Source organism: Nicotiana tabacum, chromosome 21 (assembly GCF_000715075.1).
Source record: "Nicotiana tabacum cultivar K326 chromosome 21, ASM71507v2, whole genome shotgun sequence".
In the NCBI taxonomy this organism is placed as follows: domain Eukaryota; kingdom Viridiplantae; phylum Streptophyta; class Magnoliopsida; order Solanales; family Solanaceae; genus Nicotiana; species Nicotiana tabacum.
The window spans coordinates 93265417-93271779 of NC_134100.1; positions in this window are offsets into that span (position 1 = coordinate 93265417).

A 6363-nucleotide genomic window follows, 5' to 3' on the forward strand; every position below is an offset into this window, starting at 1 on the left:
GGCGATTCAAACCCAACATATATTCCTAACCTTCTTTTGGGACTCATCTTGGTACGATATGACGGTGCTACAGACACATATACAGAGCATCCAAAAATTCTTAGATGGGATATATTAGGTTCATGACCCAAAACTAATTACAATGGGAAATATTTATGATAATTTATCGATTTGAGACGAATTAGCATTGCTGCATGTAAAATGGCATGACCCCAAACTGAAGTGGGTAACTTGGTTTTCATGAGTAACGGTCTTGCTATCAATTGCAGACGTTTAATCAAAGACTACGCAAGGCCATTTTGAGTGTGAACATGAGCTACAGGATGTTCGACTTTTATACCAATTGATAAGAAGTAATCATTAAATGTTTGGGATGAAAACTCAGCAGCATTATCAAGTCGAATAGATTTAATTGGATTATCGAAAAACTGTGCCCGTAATCGAATTATTTGTGCCATTAATTTTGCAAACGCCAGGTTGCGAGATGACAATAGGCACACATGAGACCGTCTAGAAGATGCATCTATTAAGATTATAAAATTTCTAAACTACACACTAGGTGGGTGAATAGGTCCAAAAATATCCCCTTGTATACGTTCCAAAAACACATAGGACTCAATCCCAACCTTTGTTAGTGATGGTCTAATAATTAACTTGCCTTGGTAACAAGAAGTGCAAGAAAATTCATTATTTAAAAGAATCTTTAAATTCTTTAATGGATGCCTATTTGAGTTTTCTATAATTCGTTTCATCATAATTGATCCGGGATGTCCCAATCGATCACGCCAAAGTACAAAAGTATTGGAATTAGTAACCTTTTGATTTACGATAGAATGTGCTTCAATTGCACTAATTCTTGTCCAATACATGCCACAAGATAAAGATGGGAACTTCTCAATAATCCTTTTCTGGCCAGAGACATTCTTGGTAACGATGAGATATTCGAGATTATTTTCATCTATTGTCTCAATATGAAATCCATTTCGGCGGATATCTTTAAAACCCAACAAATTTCTCTTGGACTTGGAGGAGAATATTGCATTCTTTATGATAAGTATTACCCCTCGTTTGTGAGATTTATGAAACATTTAGTCTTCATTCCCCCCTGAAAATACATATATTTTTAAGAACTACAGAAGCTGTATTATTAAGCGCAATAAAAATTACATGATGTTTATTCATTAGCTACTACGACTAGGCAAAAATAAAAATCAAACTACTCAATCATCTTTAACCACAGATCCATCACCGATCAAGTGGTTTATTTTTCCATCAAGATGCTCAAAGAAATATGCCACATCCAAATGGGTGATGTCAAATTTATTGTCATAGACAAAATTAGCTTCAGGGCCTTTATTCTTTAGAGATACTTGATAAAGCTCAACCAAATATTTTGGTATGTGACAAATATTTGCCCAATACCCTTTTCCACCGCAACGATAGCATTCCGTTTCTGAACCCTTTGCCTTTGGCTTCTCATATTTCCCTTTCTACTTTTGGAAGTAATTTTTCTTTGGGGAATGATTAACACTAGGAAAATTTCTTCCTTGGCCACGGCCACGGCCACGAACATGGCCATGACCTTTTCCATGCTTAGCATAATGGGAATACACCTCATCCACTTTAGGCAATGGTGTAGACCTAGTGGGTCAATTTTTGTGATTTCTCATAAGCAAGTCATTGTTTCGTTCAGCCACAAGGAGAAGAGAAATCAACTCAGAGTACTTCTTGAAACCTTTATATCGGTACTGCTGTTGCAAGACCATATTGGAGGCATGAAACGTTGTGAACATTTTTTCAAGCATATCATAGCTAGTGATATTATCTCCACAGAGTTTTAATTTAGAAGTAATTTTGAACATTGCAGAATTATATTCAGAAATAGATTTAAAGTCTTGGAGCCTCAGATGAGCCCAATCGTATCGTGCTTGTGGAAGAGTGACTAACTTTAAATTGTCATATCTTTCCTTTAAGCCATTCCACAAAACAAGTGGATCTTTGACTGTGAGATATTCTATTTTCAACCCTTCATCAAAGTGATGGCGCAAGAAAATCAAGGCCTCAGCACAGTCTTGGGTAGATGCTTTATTTCTTTATTTAATGGTGTCTCCAAAACTCATTGCATCTAAATGGATTTCAGCATCCAACACCCATGTCATATAGTTCTTGCCCGAAATTTTAAGGGCAACGAACTTTCTTTTCATAATATCAGTCATAATTAAAAACAGGAGAAAAATTATACCTTAGTCTTCTCAAAGAGCTTCTTGATATGGTAGAGTCTCGTGCTGATAACGTGTTATGAAATAAAAGTAATTTAGTAAAACATGAACAAGAAATGGAGATAGATAGAAGGAAGAGATTTTATTTCTTCTTCAATTGTGTGTATTTTCCTATCTATTACAAGACCTTTATATAGACATGAAAAGTAAAGAAAATATGTCATTGAATATATCATTAAACATAGAAAATATGTCATTGAATATGCCATTAAGCATTTGAGATGAAGATCATGGAGGAAGACTATACATCCACAATAATTTGATATTTCTTATAACAGTTTAAGTTATATAGTGATTATATAGAGAAGTTTTGTACATTATTAGTTCATTTAACTTGTAATAACAGGTTAGTTATTAATTTTACTAGGTAATGATATACGTAATTATTGTAACGACCCGAGCAGTCGTTTTGAGTATTTCAGCCCCGTCCTCCTATTTACTGCTCAATTTGTGCTTTACAGTTGTTGTGTGACTTGCCGGGGTAATTGGTTCGGGTCTGGTGAGCTTTTGGAATAAATCTGAACATTTAGTTCCAAGGTTTAAAGCTTAAGTTCAAATAGTGACTGAATGTCGACTTATGTGTAAAGGACCTCGAAATGGAGTTTTGATAATTCCAATAGCTTCGTATGGTGATTTTGGACTTAGAAGCATGTCCGAAAAATTATTTGAAAGTCCGTAGTAAAATTTGGCTTGAAATGGCGAAAGTTAAAATTTTGGAAAGTTTGATCGGGGAGTTGACTTTTTGATATCGGGGTCGGAATCCAGTTCTAAAAATTTTCATAGCTCCGTTATGTCATTTATGACTTGTGTGCAAAATTTGAGGTCAATAAGAATTGATTTGATAAGTTTTGACATCGAATGTAGAGGTTAAAATTTTTTAAGTTCCTTAAGCTTGAATTGGGGTATGATTCGTGGTTTTAGCATTATTTTATGTGATTTGAGGTTTCGATTAAGTTCATATGATATTTTGGGACTTGTTGGTGTATTTAGTTGAGATTCCGAGGGCCTCGGGCGAGTTTCGGATTGTTGACGGATCAAGAATTGAAGTTGGGAGACTGCTGAAGTTGATTTTGCTGGTTTTTGGCTGATCTGGTTTCCTTCATCTGTCAGTGATCGAGGTCAGTGATCGAGGGTAGTGATCGAGGTCAGTGATCGAGGTTAGTGATCGAGGGTAGTGATCGAGGTTAGTGATCGACGGCAGTGATCGAGGGCAGTGATCGAGGGCTATGATAGAGGGCATCACCTGGACAGAAACTTTAAGTTATAAAAAGGGGGGTTTTGTCCCATTTTTCATTTTTGACAAATTAGAGATTTGGGAGAGCCGATTTTGAGAGATTTTTCAAGGAAAAACACCGGGGTAAGTGATTCTAACTCGGATTTGGTCAATATACACGAATATATCATTATTTTCATCATTTAATTAGTGTTTTGAGATGGAAATTTGGGAAAAATGAGGAAGAGTTCTTGGACTAGAATTTTGAGGTTTTGAATGGGATTTTGTTATCGAATTTGAGTAAATTTGGTATGGTTAGACTCGTGAGTGAAATGGAATTTCGGGTTTTGTGACTTTTGTCAGATTTCGAGACGTGGGCCCGGAGGCCGGTTTTAGCCGTTTTTGAATTTTTGACTATAATTTTGTATTTTCTTGTGGAATTGATTCCTTTAGCCTATATTGATTGTATTGTACTGCTTGTGGCTAGATTCGGGACGTTTGGAGAATGATTTGAGAGGCAAAGGCATTTTGGAGTAGAGTTTTGCTCGAATTGAGGTAAGTAACACTTTCAAACTTGGCTTTGAGGGTATAAATCCCTGAATTTCGTGTTGCGTGAATTGTTTGGAGATGACGCACATGCTAGGTGACGGGCGTGTGGGCGTGCATCACAGAAATTGTGACTTAAATTGATTCTGTGGAGTTGCATAATTAAATAAATGTCATTATCCGCATATCCTCCACGTGTGAGAGAAATTGAATTGAGACTCATGTTAAAGATCATGTTTAGGCTACACGCCGATATATTTTGGGACCCACATGGGTCGTATTGCTGTTGAATTATTGTTTGAATTATAATTTTTGTACTCAGTCACATCTATCACTTGCATATCATATCTGAGTCTCTGTTGTCATTCATTGATACTTCATATCATCATGTCAGGTTATTTCTTTATGTTATTGAGAGCCCGAGAGACTGGATATTTTGAGTGATAGTTATGTTTATTTATTTATGCCTGGATCTGGCTATTATAGCGCTTGGGCTGAAGGAGCCCCTCTGAAGTCTGCACCCCCACATATATCTGGGATGGATCTTCCATGGGCATGGATCTTGCCATAGATATATATTGAGGGATGGATCTTCCCTAGGCATGGATCTTGCCCGAAGCATTTATATTGAGGAATGGATTTTTTCTGGACATGGATCTTGTCCGAATCATTGATATTCGGGGATGGATCTTCCCCTGGGCTGGATTGGCCTTATACAATACTGAGTGACTGACTGTCAGTTGATGGATACACATATATATTTGGGATGGATCTTCCCTGGGCTGGATTGGCCATATACAGTACTGAGTGATTGAGTATTTTAGATTGTGAGTACATAGAGTTTTCACTAAGGTGCATCACATACAGTATGTACATTGGCATGTAGATATAGAGATGTCATATTCCTCAAATTGTTCAGAATTGATCTATTTTATTTGTACTGAGAGTAACTGTTGAACTTGAAAGCATGCCAACATTTATGTATTGTTATTTCTATACTAAACTGTACCTGCTGAGCTCGTCACTACTTTCAGCCCAAAGGTTAGTCTTGTTACTTATTGAGTTGGCTGTACTCATACTACACTCTGCACCTCGTGTGCAGATCCAAGTGCTCCCGGATACGGCGGCTGCTAGATTTCAGAGTTTATTCTATTAAAGACTAGCAAGGTAGCTGTTTGGCATTCGCATACCTTGACTCCTTTCCTTTTTAGTTATTGTATTGCTCTATACTGTCAGACAATGTTTTTATCAGTCAGACTTTGTATTCATATTAGATGCTCATGTACTTAGTGACACCGGGTTTTGGGAGTATTTATTTTTGTATTTATGAGATTTTTTCCGCTGAATTTAAATATTATATTTTCAAATTTAGAAGATATGGTAGTTTATTTAGATTGTCGGCTTGACTAGTATTGAGATAGGTGTCATCACGATAGGTGAGATTTTGGGTCGTGACAAGTTGGTATCAGAGCTCTAGGTTACATAGGTCTTACGAGTCATGAGCAGGTTTAGTAGAGTCTTGCGGATCAGTATAGAGACGTCTGTACTTATCTTCGAGAGGTTGCCGAACCCTTAGGAAAATTTCACTTTCTTGATTCTATCGCGGGGAATTGATTCAGCTTGAAACATAACTCTTTGAGTTTTTTCCACACATTCGTGTGCGCATGTGAGCGCTTGGTATCAGATGTGCATCGCCGGCTTGTGATTCCATGGACGAGGTTCGAGATGAGTATTCTGTGTTTTGGTGATGGGCCAGTCTGGACGACTTGAGGCTAGGGTTAGACCGCAGCTTAAGCTCGGTAGTTTCGGTTGTGAGAACTTGTGCGTTTGGACTTATGCGTTCGGTAGTATCCCTATGAGTGGAATTTGTGGCTCGATGGGCGGTTGAATGACTATATGATGAGTATGATGTAAATGCGGGATGTGTTCAGATGGGTTGAATGAGACGAATAAAGTTTACTTGTGACTCAAGAGTTTGCAATTGGGTACTTGATTCTTGTTTTGATATGACGTACAGTCTTGAGTTGTGAGTGCGTTGAGGGATATGTCATGCTGTTTAATTGTGGAGCGAAGTAGATTTTCATGTCATGTTGATTCAAACTCAGAAATATTAAGTGATTCTGTGGTAATTGTGGATGTGAAAGGGTATGGCAAGATGTCAATTTGAGCCTAAGCATGTGGGTTATCTCATGTGGAGTAATCTACGTACGCGTGTTCCTTATAATGTTGAGTGGAGAGTTTATTTTCTACCAGCGGGGCATATGTGTTGGGATTTGAATTTAAATTTGGTTGGGAAAGTTAACTTGACTGTCACGGGAATAAATG